A 14,541-nucleotide genomic window follows, 5' to 3' on the forward strand; every position below is an offset into this window, starting at 1 on the left:
GGTGAATGGTGGCCCCTCGCAGCTGCCTTGGTGGATAAGAGATGGGAAAGGGGGCTGGGTTCCCCTTTAAGCAGGGGTTTAAGCATCTTCTCCCTGTGACCCCTGCGGTTAATGATAGGAAATGAAGACTGATTTCACTCACTGGTCCGAATGATTTAAGGAATGAAAGAGTGGAATGAAAGAGTGCAAGGTTTTTCATTCTGACGCTGTTGGAAGGCGTCAAGAACACACAAGTTCCAATCACTTGCTATGATGTGAGTTTCAGGTGAATTACGCTCTGTGAGCTACAAAGCACTGGGATGGGAAAAGGTGTATTTTTCACAAAGTTCTATGGTATCAAGTGATTGCATCATTTTAAAACGTTTCTAGGGCTATTCATGGCACACATTTTAACTAAACTATCTTTAATGGAATATATGCAATAGTAATGTCTTGAAAGCCAATGAAATAAAAAAATGTATCTGCACTCACCATTAAAGCCTTATGGTTGAACTTCAAAGACTTGCATTGTTGTTTCAAAAGAGCAAGGCCTGGTGAAGCTAAAAGGCTCATTTGTTTCATGTTTTGATGCAATATTTGAATCTGTTTAACAAAAAGAAAACTTTTCTCTGAACTTCTAGTGAGAATGCAACCAACATTTTCAAACTAGTCAATATAAAAAGCATCTCGTTTCTAACAAAAAGAGACTGCCTAGTGGACACCTAAGTACCAGAAAAGACAAACTACACTCTATAAATATCTCCATGTGCAGACGTAGCCTAAATTGGACGTGGGGTGACCTGTTGTTGCTCTAAAAAAGACATTCAAATAAACTAATCAAAATGGTGGATTCTCCTCTGAACAACTACCCCAATAGTTCCTTCTCATTAGATAACCTCTGTAAAGCACTAAGGAACAACTAACTGATAGCCATACTTACTAATACCTCCAGATATAAATAAAAGATACTAAACACATTAACTTAGAGGGATAGAATATCCCACTTTCACACCTTAGTTTCTCGTTTGCTTAAGCATACAAGTAGAAAAATAGTATTTATAATACATTCTAAACAGAATTTTGTGAATTATATAAATATATTATTTGATCCAGTAAAAGAAAATACAAACTAATCGGTTTCTTAAATACTCTAATGTATGCTTCAATTGATATCAAGCAGTATAGAGCAGAAAACTGTGACCTAAAACATTTATGAAGAAGGAAAATATAATAAAACAAGAAAGATAAAGCAAGGCGATTAAAAACCATCTAAGATAAACTTTAAACAACTATAAATGATACCTAAATCTCTAAGTAGTAAACAACAAGGGGGACAATGAGGGCTTGATAAAGGTCCACCGTACTTGCCCTGGGTAGAACTAGAAGGCAAAAGAGGTACGGTGTTCCTGGGTGGCAAGTTGGCCACCTGGTGAGTACTCAGAGTGGTGGGGAGGTGGGAAATACCTCCTTTCGGAACAAGGACCCTCACACACCCAGCAAGCTAGGTGTCATGCTTCATCATATGGGTCTGCTCCTTGTCAAACCGGTGCTGCAATGCTCGACGGGCACTCATAAAGGGGCTCTTTATCGGAGATCTTTTGTTCCTTGCCGTATAAGTGCCGTGGGTGTGAGGGGCCTGGTAAGATGTAGATGTGGTGTGTGGGTTAAAACAGGTAAGGGAATCCTCTATAATTATTTTTATTCTGGAGAGGTCACAACCTGATTAAAAAGTAAAAAGAAGAAGGAGGGCGACTATTTTGTTTTAATCTGACAAAAATTACGCTCTACCCCTTAGTGGTCAACATGTTTCTCGCCTATAAAATGTCTCTAATAGATCAGTTGGCGATTCCTCAGGACCTAGTGACTAAATGAAAACTATCTACAGTGTGTGGTGTGGTTCTACATACCACTTCTTCTCTCGGTAGGATGTTCCCCCGGTATCCTCTCACTTAGTGAGGGGACAGATCTGACCTTCAGGAGCAAAGGTACCTCTTCCTGGGGCACTGCAGGGTTGGGCTGGCAGGTGGACTGCAACTCGGCAAACTGGATTTTGCTTTTCGGTACCTGCGGACTGCAGAGGAGTAGCTCCTCTATTCCAAGGGAGATTGCTAGTAATTTGCGAAGGGGTGGCAGTCTCCTGGGGTTCTTGGAAGCTGGTTAGCTGCAGGTTGAGATGCTGGTCACAATTGTTGAGACTTGGTGCAGGCAGGCAGCGTTTGGCACCAAAAGTCCACAGTCAGTCTTCTGTTCTCGCATTTCTTGCGGCTCTTCTTTGCCCTCTCTTCTTGATCCTGGTGTCAGGGAGCCACCTAAATACTCAATTTAGGAGTGTTACAGGGAGTGACAAGTAGTAGCCAATGGGCTACTTACCTTTAGGTTGCCTACACCCTCTAAATGGCCACTACCTGTTCAAAGTGTGTATAACCGTGACCCAGAGAGCCTAATTCTGCCAACATTAAGATGGTGCAATTATAAAAGTTGTGTTCCCTTTAGGTAGCCCACCTTAGAGGTGGTATTAGCCTGAGAGGGGAACATGTCTCCTGACTAGCCTACTTTCCTGCTTGTCCTGGAGCCAAATGGGTCTGGGCAGGGGGTGGCATTTCCACTGTCTGGGGAAGGCTTGTGTCACATGGGCCTTTGAAGCCTCCTGCCTTATTATGCGGATTACTTGGCCAACCTGCTTGGAGGCGGCGACAACACCTCCGGAAGGGGCAGACATTGTTTCAGCCCTCAGAGCATGGGCTCTCACATATAGGGGGTCAGAAACCTGTCTGTGGTGGCAGACTGATCTGCACCAGTCAGCAGTACACAGGTAGTCGGTATGCTTTCAGGGGGCACCTCTAAGTTGCCCTGTGGGTGCATGTATTAATAAATCCATCACTAGAGTCAGTGTGGGCGTATTAATATGAGATGTTTGATACCAAACATCTCTTGTTTCAGTGAAGCCATCATATAGCTGGGGAACTCGTAAACACCAGTGTCCAACACATGTAATGGCTTCCCTGTTCACTAGTAATATTTAAGAATCGACTTAGACATCACAGAGGCATATGTGCTCATGCAGATAAATCTACACATGTAGTATGCTGAACCCTCCCTTAGAGGTGTAAGGCCTGCTGTAGGAGTGACTTGCAGGTCTGCATACTGACTGCCAAACCCCATCCACAGCTTTAAAGGAACTGGGGTATCTGTTGCGCTGGTTCGGAAAGCCATCTTATATGTCGGTACATATGCCAGCCCTATTGAATATCCCCCAAACCTTCTCAGTTGAGGCAGGAACTGTCTAGCAGGAGTCAACAGTCTCAAAGAGTGTGTGGTAGCTCTACTGCCCTTAAAGTGTTCCAACACAGAAAATTTCTTCTCGTCGATACGGCGGGACCCTTCGAAGAGGGAGGCCTGTACATCACCAGGAAATCCTTTGGAACATATCCTCATGTGGCGACAAAGTACGACAGTAGTACCTACTGCTCTCCCCAGGTAATCTGTGGTATTCAGACATGAGCAAATAATTTTGGCTGTGCCCTGTCCATCAGGAATCGGCTTAACCAAAAAGGCCCCAAGATCTTCTGGGACTGCCAGCAAGATCTAGCTAGCCATGCCCCACAAGCTATGAGTGTAACAACCCAGCAAACAAACAGCCTTTACGGATCACGTTACAGTGGTGGAAGATAACATGTCCTTGCTAACACCCCAATCCGTCTGGATTCCCTATCCAAAGGAGGGGTTGGAAATGAGCTGGGATTCCCATTACTGGTCGAGGTTTGTCTGTACAATAAGACTCCCTGAGGTGAGCTGCTTGGTGAGAAAATCCAGTTCCCTAGGCACCTGTATGAGATGTATATGGTGACCTGCCTATTCACAGGCAGGCAAGAACAAGGCTTGGACCAAGAGGCCTTCGTTAAAAGGAAGCAGGCTCAGATGTAGCGGGCACAGGATGTAAAATCTCAATTAGAACATTTGTTTTGGTCTCAACTGAACGTAGCCTAGTGCATTGGCTTCCCCCCAGACCATAACTGCAAAATGAGGCACTGTTTTTCCATTGATGCCCAAGTGGCCAGTCAAGCTCTATTTAAGGAGAGGTGAAAAGCCCACTCGCATTCTGCAAATCAATAAAAAAAAGACATCATTGGTACAGTGATGGTAGAGCTAATCATCATTAACATCCTGGGAAGTCCCTGCTCTGGCACAGAAACAGAGTCAGAACCAAAAGGATAATGGCACCTCTGCTCATAGGGGAGACGTGGGAGTCACTGGGTTACAGACAGGGTGCATGACAACTTTGTGCTTTTGTGATTTCTTAGCTTAAGATCAGTTGGGTCTGAGCCAAAGTCAGTTCAGGGTACAATATTGGCATTGGCACAGGATCCTCTTCTGGCACCGCTGGTACTGCATCAGTGGAATAAGGACCAACATGGATCTTGAGGCTCAGCAGAAGTCTGTACCTTTGTCAATAAAAGGCGAGGTGCCTGGTCCCCATGGGACAGGCCATGCTGGGAATGGGTCCGTTAGTAGTAACCCAGTTGGAGGCTTCTGCAGTTCCATATTACCGGAACTTGCACTAGAGGAACCTGGAATTGCACCGAAAATTTGCAGCATGGCCACCTTGAAGGCCTCCATCTGCTGCAGGATTGACGATGGCCTAGGAAATTCAGGGAGCATCGGGACCAGTTGAGGAATCGATTCAATGACCGGAGACCTCAGAGGTGTGAGTGACACCAATAAGCCCTTGCACTTTCTATTCACAGTCAGAGTGGCGGGATGGAGTCGAGTCCTGATTCTCCTGATTCGCCCAGCATGGGGGTGGGCTCCCTTGCAGAAAGGAGGCGACCAGAGGATCTGCAAACGTCAGGAAGGCTCAAGGTATTCAGTATATAGGCTATGGGGATCCTATTGTGATTGATGGAGTAGCCCAAACACGATTAATCCATGAGGGTGATGTAACAAAGTTTGGAGAAGGGATCAGTCACAGTTCAAATCCTGTGTCTGTGCGAGGGACGCCTAAGGGTGCCCACCCCCATGCTGGGCTGTCACCGCCCCTTGTCCTGAAGAAGACCCTTTATGACAATTTCACTGAGCTCTGTCTGGGTCAAAACAGCGACGCTAATATTTAATTCAGCTTCAGCAAATCTCCTGGTCTAAATCACTAATCAAATGTGCTAGCCGCCGGAGATATTGTGTTGCCCTTGTATTTTCTGCGGTACAAAATGGGGTGGTGATGGACGGAGCATCAGAACCAATCAAACACTCACACCCAGTCAACAGATGTGGGTTTGATCCATCACCGTTCTTTAGCCCACTCTGCCACCCCAGTTCAGACATGGCCATATGCAAATCAGTCTGACCCTGTGCCTCATGGGAACAGTACAGCCCGAACTGCCAAGCCATGCCTTCCCTGGACCGGAAACAAGCTTCCTAGACCGGTTTCTGGCATTTCAGCCATCTTCAGCCAGGCTTGCTTGAATCCAGTGGCAAAGTGAGCAAGGGACTCACGTCTGAGCATACCCTGCCAACTTATGGCGAACAAAGCGGTACAAAAGGGGGTGGTGATGGACGGAGCATCAGAACCAATCAAACACTCACAACCAGTCAACAGATCTGGGTTTGATCCATCACCGTTCTTTAGCCCACTCTGCCACCCCAGTTCAGACATGGCCATATGCAAATCAGTCTGACCCTGTGCCTCATGGGAACAGTACAGCCCGAACTGCCAAGCCATGCCTTCCCTGGACCGGAAACAAGCTTCCTAGACCGGTTTCTGGCATTTCAGCTGTCTTCAGCCAGGCTTGCTTGAATCCAGTGGCAAAGTGAGCAAGGGACTCACGTCTGAGCATACCCTGCTAACTTATGGCGAACAAAGCGGTACAAAAGGGGGTGGTGATGGACGGAGCATCAGAACCAATCAAACACTCACAACCAGTCAACAGATCTGGGTTTGATCCATCACCGTTCTTTAGCCCACTCTGCCACCCCAGTTCAGACATGGCCATATGCAAATCAGTCTGACCCTGTGCCTCATGGGAACAGTACAGCCCGAACTGCCAAGCCATGCCTTCCCTGGACCGGAAACAAGCTTCCTAGACCGGTTTCTGGCATTTCAGCCGTCTTCAGCCAGGCTTGCTTGAATCCAGTGGCAAAGTGAGCAAGGGACTCACGTCTGAGCATACCCTGCCAACTTATGGCGAACAAAGCGGTACAAAAGGGGGTGGTGATGGACGGAGCATCAGAACCAATCAAACACTCACACCCAGTCAACAGATCTGGGTTTGATCCATCACCGTTCTTTAGCCCACTCTGCCACCCCTTGTATTTTCTGACCTTTTCCTAATTCCCTCATTTTGTATATATGCACTTCACCACCATCACTGAGCACTGAATGTCACCATATCTCGTCACTGCAATTCTGTGTATTCAGCTTTGACAGCCTTGTAAATAATTGTAAATACCCATGAGAGCCTCAATTTATTGAATACAATATTTTTTGCAAGTATCTACTTGTGAGTGCTGTTTAATTCAATCTAATGTTCCAACCACATTGAACTGATGTGCTAATTTTCATTTGATATAATTGCTAATTATTCGTAGTTTACTAAGCAACAATTTTCTTGATGAATCCGTATATCAAGTAATTTTTCGCACTCCTATGGAACCACTGTAGTTTTTCTCTTACTATCCTTGTCAGGCAGGGTGGATGATGATGCTGACAGCAGCTACAATGACCGACTCTGGTGGAGGATCAGTTCTTAGAAATAAAAGGATCTTGGTCTTGAGCCTTATATTTCTCTAAAATCCTTGGTGGAGTCGCACGAAGTGAGGCTGGAGTAAAAAAATGTTCATAACTGGTTGGAGGAGACCTGGAACCGATGGAAGCAACAGTCTCGAAAATGGCCAATGAGGTTGCAGGGGGCAATGAAATATCAATGTTCAACTTGGTCGCTCCCCTAACCAATACCTCATTAAATGTGTTGATGTCATCAATGGGAGATAATCTCACTGGTGGAGTATCCGTGAGTGTCAGCGAATAGTCCCTCTACGATGATTAGTGGATGTAGACCATGATGGGGATCTACATGCCCGGTGGCGTGAGTGCAAACTCCAAGATTTTAGCAGGCGTTGGGGATCATGTTCTGGCCCTGCGTTGAGATCTACTCCTTGTTCTTGAGCGAGTTCTGCATTGAGTAGTGGTTTCTCTGGGTACCCTGGATCTTGTTGGGGATATAGGAGAGCTTGGCTCTGCCAGGCAGGCTAGAAGAGTCTTGGCTCATGGAGTTGGTTTAGGAGACGGTGTCATTGGGGAAGACCATGAAGGCGAATATGTTCTTGAGTATTGAGAGTCTGGGATTTGTGGAACAGGCCAGTTGCGTACACTCACCAGCCACTGTGGAGCAAGGTTAAAAAGGAGCCTCCGAGTGAGGAGGCACCTGAAGAGGCAGCTGACGCTCGTCCCAAAGACCTTTGTTTAGGGGACAGATAATGCTGTGTAGGCTTATACGGTGCAGAATGCTACCTAAACGTCGAACAATGAGGTGGTGTTGAAGGTGATGAATGAGGCCTCGATGTAGAACAGCCTCTCCTTGCCGTCGGCAGAGACTGCGTAAGCGGTGTCTGTCTCGACGTTGACTGGCGCCTTGTCGTCGTGGACGGAAATGCTCTGTGTCTCGATATAAGGTGGGCCACCAGCAGAGACGTCTGCCTCGACGTCAAGCGGCGCCTGGTTGCTGCCGATGGAGATGTGTGTCTCGATGTCAAACTGCGCCTCGTTGCAGTCTACGGAGAGGTGTGCCTCGATATCGGTCAGCGTCATGTTGCTGATGACGGAGAAGTCTGCCTCAAAGTCGAACGATGCCTGATTGCCAACAACGGGGCTCTCCCAGGAAAGCGTGTTTCGACGTTGAGCGGTGGAGAGAACCAGTGACAAGGTCTCCATCAAAATATGCTTCGATATCAAGTGTAAAAGATCGACCTTCGACAGAGCGTGTACCTGCCTGGATGCCATCGGCGGAGACTTGTCTTTTTTTTTTTTTTAGGATGATTGGACTCTTGACGATATAGGTTTCGACTACTTCTTCACTTGTTGGGGTAGAGTCTCTCAACATCGGTCTTCGTCATTTGGTCCTCGAAGGCATTGCAGGCGAAGAATGCCTCGAAGTCGGGGGCACTCTTGATGTCGATCCCAATGGAGAAGAAACTGGTATTTTTCTACCGCTAGAAGCTGATCTTGTTCTCCTTTTTTCACGTCTGCTGGGTGATCTGCCTCTAGAAGGAGCCTTCTGCAGAGAGGAAGACTTGGAAGAAGCAGGAGAATATCCTCCTGAAGATTTCTTCCTTTCTTTAAGACCATGAAGTCGGATTTTCTCGAAGAGTTCTGGAAAGTTTCTTACAGTGGTCGCAATGATGGGATACAGGAGATCTTAAAGGCACGGTGCCGGAATGCACTTGTTATATTTTCAATGCAGCCCATAGGCTAACGATGCCTTTTGCACTTCCTTGCAGTTTTCTCTTCAATCAAGGAGTTGTTTTTTAACCTTATGCTCTCTCTTTCTGATTTACTAAAATTGTTGAGTCTGGTAAGAGGGTTATTAAAGGAAAATACAATGTACACAGAGCACTTTTTAACCCTTAACATAGGCTGCATAGTTATACATATGTAGTCCGTACAGGTTGTTTATGCTATACAGATATACATATTATATATTTAATATGTGCTCTGGGGTCCTAGCACGTAGGTGGGAATATTCTAATGCTTATGACTTTGATGAGGATTCCCTGGACCCTGGAAGGGAAACAATGTGCTTGCCAAATCCCTCATGCTCCTGTGCGCTCTGGGTGGAGGAATGGTGGGAAAAGTGTTAGAGCTGATCTTACTGATTCAGACCTGCATGATAAGATTCACTCGCGCGAGATGCTTGTTAAGAAAATCCAGATCACCAGTCCCCTGTCTGTGATGTCATCTGGCCACCTCCTTATTCAAGGTGGGCAAGAACAAGGCTTTGACCAAGAAGCAATCATACTGTCAATGAAGGCATAGTTAAAAGGAAGCAAGGACTCAGAAGTAACTGACTCAGGCTGTAAAATATTTGTTAAGACGCTTGTTTTGACAATAATGTCCTGCAAGAGTACAATAGCGTTTTTAGACAACTCGGCCATCTCAGAGGGCTCCATCACTGCATCAAACTGAAGAATGCAGCCCTACCTCTGAAGCAATATGTGTACAACGTAATTCTTTTGGCTCAGCAGGAAGTGGAAGAGGTTTTGGAAAACTGGTTAGCTGAAGGGATAATTGAACCCGTCTCAACATCCCAGTAGCTATCGCTTGTTTCATGGACAAAAAGAAAACTGAAAACGTTACATTTTGTACTAACTTGCACCAGTTGAACCGCCAAGCAGTAGACGACAACCATCCAATTCCCAATACACATGAAATGATACCACATTTAAGGAAATCAAAGTATTTTCCACACTTGAGTTTACAGCTGCTTACCACCAAGATTTCTTGACAAAAGAACTCATGAGACCTCACATCAATTATCCTACCTCAGGGGGCATTCAAATTTTGTTGCATGCCTTTTCAGCCTGAACTGTGTTTCTGCGGTGAAACATTTTTGAGGGCATGGATTGAGTATGTCTGTTACAAAATGTTATACTGTTTTTATTCCCCCGCACACAAATTGACCATCTTGCAACATTACATGAGGTCCTATGGAGGATTCAAAAAGTGGATTAACCTTTAAAAAATTAAAAGTTTAATTCTTGGAAACCAACCTTGATCTAGGGCACGTTATATATGTCCCCGGAGTAGTCCCAAAGCCATTCTTCGTCTCTGCTATCATCAAGTCACCACTACCCAGTAAAAAAGAAAAACTTGTATCATTCCTGGGACAAGAAGAGTTCTACTCGAGATCTGTGAAGAATTATGCAGATTAAGTAGAAACAAGGAGAAGTTTAATCAAAAAAAGATGCAGACTTCATTTAGGGGGCGAATTTTGAAAAAATCATGCAAGTACTGAAGGGTGAACTTTTCCATCTTCACAGTCACTTGATGCATCTTTGAGTTGTAGTAAAACTGTTGATGCTATTCAAGTGAGACTAGGTGCTCTCTTAAGCTAGGCTGGGTCACATGACGAAAACCTTATAGCACTCGTAAATTGAGAGGCTCCCAAACTAAGTAGAACAGGAACTGCTGGCGTGTTTGTGTGCAGTAACCAAATTTAAAAGCTTCCTATGGGGCACACCATTTTTAATTAGAACAGATCAGATAGTTCTGATAAGGTATCCACACACATTTCAAAACTAGTGTAAATATTGCATGAATAGGTGTTTAACCTGGCACAACATATGTGACAATGAATGGTGTGAAGAGGATGAAGAGATTACAGTTGCATGCTTGACTCATGGGCCGGATGGTGAACACATGGTGTGTTGCAAGCAATGGAGGTCCGTTATCCAAAAAGATCCCGAGTATGCCATGCTAACTACATTATTGTTTGAGGTTGGACTAGGAGAAAATTTTGGATGTCAAAATAAATGGTTGGAATTTAACTTAAGGTTGTACTGGAAGAGTAGAGCTGAATTAACTATCGATAACGTGGTAATCATAAGAAATGACACATTGATTGTGCCCATTTCTTTGAGGTCACAACTCCGTGCACTTGCTCATGAAGGGCACGCAGGACAAACAGGTACCAAGAAAAAACTCAGGACAGACTACTGGTGGCGTGCCACAGACCGGGATGAAGGTATATGTTCATTATTGTCAAGTGTGTATTGATGCTAACAAAAAAAGTACATCCTAGCCCCATTAAATCTGTAAGCCTACTAGATGGGGCATGCCAGAAAGAAGGAGTAGGTTTGATAGGCCTAATGCACAAATTCCTTTTATCCGTGCAATATGTCATGGTGGACTGTTACAGCGAATGGACTGATTTGAAGTTCGGAGAGTTTCCTACATTACATGAAGTACTTTAATTTTACAATAAATATTCACTAGAGAAGGTTTTCCCTAGCATATTGTCACACACTACGGTATTCATTTCCGCTAACATGGCACTTTTTGTTTGCAGTCAATGGCATCCCTCACAGCAAGGCATCACTGCAACACCTGCAAGGTAACTGAAACGTAGAAGGTGCAAATCGTTAAAAAGGGGCCCACGTGGAAGGCATCAAGTCTGTTGTTGGACGACACTCTGAGGAAGGTAAAGGAACCCAGCTGGGAAGGAGGCCAGACAAACTCTTCTCTGTTATGTGAGGAACACTGGTGGGGGAGCTTCAGAGAGAAACGAGTAAACTCAGTAGAACAGAGTTAATGATCTCACTTCGCACAAGCGCAGACCTTGAAAATGTTAGATGTAAATGTAGATCATGCAACAAGCACCAAATAGAAATATGATAAAGACTTTTCAAAATTCGAAAAAATAGACTTTCTTTTAACAATTCACCTTTCACTGCAATGAGAGACATTTATTACAAGTGATCATTTTTTTTAAATCCATTTAAACGCATTCAGGCCTCTCGCATCGACAACAAATCAAGAGGCAAGTCAGATGTTTTGTGCGCCCAGTATGTACCTAGATTCGTATTAGACATGAAGCAACATTATAGTCTTAATAAATCAACACACAAGAGGGTTTGGTACAACACATTTATTGAATGCATATTTGAAGGTGCTTTCTTATGTGACAAAAATGTGCATAGAATCCACCGCTGGACTTGGAAAAAATAATATTTCAGGAACCCATAAATTGAGAGTCAAAGTGTGGCAGACGATTGAGGGTGGAGTCACGAGGGTCAGAGCTTAAACATCAGAGTCTGATAGTGAACTTATACATCTAATCCTCTGCTGGAACGTGCTAACAAGGAAATATGTAACTAAGTCTATTCTAGATTGCCTAATTTAAAATATCTTGCAGTGTTATGACACTTGCTGCAGAGATCATTGTGTGCCCAACAATTCTGATTAAGATATATCTAGGGGTTAAAACAGTTCTGTGAAAGTTCTGTGTTTTGTCCAGTCACAGTGAGGACTACTAAAGTTGAGTAGAGGGCAAATACGTCTGCACATCGTGTAACATGCGGATCACAGATTTTTATTTTATATTGAGAGGCATGTGGGTAACAGCTTTTGACTCTTGAGATCATTTTATTACTTCCAGTTCATACGTTACAAGCCTTCTAATATAATAGTGATCGGTTTATGGGCATCAAAAAGCTGCATTCAAACTGTAAGTCATTGGTTTAGATTCTTATTGTTTTTCACAACCTGTTGTTATTCTAAGATTGGAAAGAAGGGTTGCTTTGGGAAGTACGCTGTTTTGTTAGTACACCCAACTACTTTATTATATAGTAAAGTATTGTAGCATTTTAAAGTCCTTCATACCCCTCTTAAAGCCCCCAAACTGCTTTCTGGGTGGTTGAATAACTTAGTAAATGATGTATAAATGATAGCGTGTGAGTTAATAGTGTAGCATGTTGTGTCGCGCATTAGATTTGAAGGTGTGTTTCAATTGTGTTGCAGTTACCCTATAGTATCGCTTAAGCATATAAGTGAATGAGAAAGAAATATAGGATGTCGGTTTGTATACATGTCCCTTTAGATATTATAACCTACACTTGAGTGATTACATGTTAGGTAGCAGCCAGAGTTTATTGTGCTTGGGGTTCTAGACGTTTGTTGATTGTCTTTGCTATGATAGAGTCCAAGTGGATTGTTAGTACTCCCAACATGACACTTTCAACACCGCAGATTTCCTAATCTTATTGCTGTGGGTGGGCAAAGCAACAGTAGGGTTGAGTTGACTCCATGGCTGGACAGACTCAACAGCTATCTGGAAGCAGCTAATTTGTGTCAAGAGGGTGACAGGGTAACTGTCAAGTGAATGTAAAGAAGTATGCCTGGTTGACACTGAGGGTAAGGTGAATCAAATGGTCTAATTTTTGCATTTTGTAGCTTATGTGTTACACTTGCTTGCATAGTGATTTGATGCAGGTCTTTGGTGCATACAGCTTTTGGTGTGGGACACAGATCATTAATTGCTGCACATGCGGAACAATATTAGAGGGAACAATAATTGTAGCACCTTTTTTGATGAGTAGTGTGTGCCCTAGGGGAATGGTGAAGTACGCTTTTGGCCTTGAGGTAACAGGTTTGACTACATTTTACTTGCCGGCTGGCTATGCCAGCTTTGGAAATGGCCTCTCTCCCGTGAGGTTTAGTAAATGAGACAAATTGTTGGTCTTTACTATGGAATAGTTTAGTCCCGTCTATGTAGAACATAAGGGACCTTTTGGCATCTATAGTATGTAATGTCCTTTCCACCACAGTACCAGGCAGTGGGAAAAATACTGGAAGTTTAACAGTTTGGTTGCGATGGAAAGGGGATACAGGGTTCTTGAATGGTAAATGCTCATAGCTCACAAATGTGTCTAGGAGAGGTAATGGCGACTAGAAAAGCTACTTTCCATGAAAGGAATTGGTGAAGACATGAATGCAAAGGTTCAACTGGCAGCCACATATGTCTGATAATAACTATGTTGAGGTTCAGAAAGGTCTGCAGGGGCTTGTGGGTTATTATCCTCTTTAGTCCCTCTATAAATGCTTTAACCACAGGTATTCTGAACAAAGAAGTTTGCTGTCTTTTCTGCATGTAAGCTACACCGCGGTTAGGTGGAAGCAGATAGATGTGTAAGCTAAGGGCCGTCGAAAGCCCTTGATGGGTTTGGAGCAGTTTAGACCTTCGGTGCCAGAGTCAAAGACTGGGTGTGAACAGCCATGGTAGGAGGCTTGCCTCCCTCTGCAATACCGACCAGACTCAGTGGAGAGCAGTGGCCCTTTTGTGAGGTTGTCTCTACCAGAGTGCTTGGGATCAATGCTCTACTCCCTTGGGAGCGGTGCTTTACCTTGGCACAGGGAGCAGTCTTATGTTTTTTGGGAATAAATATACCCACAGTGGTCTTCATCCAAGGGCTGGACTTACATGCTGGGGATACCTCCGGTGGCGGATCTTCTTCAAATCTGCTGAGTAGCTGTGGGCAAAGGTAAGCCCTGATGGTTCAGCTTCTTTCTCTGCGTGGGTGCCGGCCAAAAGGCATCTTACTCCCCTACCCCGAGGATGCCCGGAGTCCCCGACAGATCTTGGTGCTGTATGGTGCTTGCCCACAGACGTTACCCAGCAGCAAAGGGTTTTCTACTGCAGAATGCTAGGCATGAGGGGAGTTGGCGTCAGCATGATCTGCGATAGGCAAAGATTACAGATCTTGTGATGTTCGGTTCACAGATATTTAGCGTGGCATCGAGGGTAGTCTGGAATGGTGTTTGTTCCATCACTTTTGGTTCATTCTCGGAAAGAACAACACGTGTCTTAGGCCGCTGAAGGGGCAAGTCCCTGATGCCGGTCCATGGTGACCAAGTATCAAGGGTCCGCTGGAGCTATGGAAACAAGATATATCTCTGCAGCAATGAGCTAGGAAGAAGGGCACCAACAGGACAGGACACACGCATTAGGAATGTGCTAAACTCGGAGCCTACTCGGTGCACGTCCGAATCCGATGGGAAAAAAAACAGATCTAACA

General features: G+C 44.5%; 1 protein-coding gene across 6 annotated transcripts in view; it reads right to left on the reverse strand.

Annotated features, from left to right (window-relative positions):
* AIRIM (AFG2 interacting ribosome maturation factor) overlaps positions 1-14,541 on the reverse strand; it is a 222,309-nt gene that overhangs the window by 15,535 nt on the left and 192,233 nt on the right. The window lies entirely within an intron of this gene.

This window comes from Triturus cristatus, chromosome 3_2, assembly GCF_964204655.1.
Source record: "Triturus cristatus chromosome 3_2, aTriCri1.1, whole genome shotgun sequence".
Taxonomy (NCBI): Eukaryota; Metazoa; Chordata; class Amphibia; order Caudata; family Salamandridae; genus Triturus; species Triturus cristatus.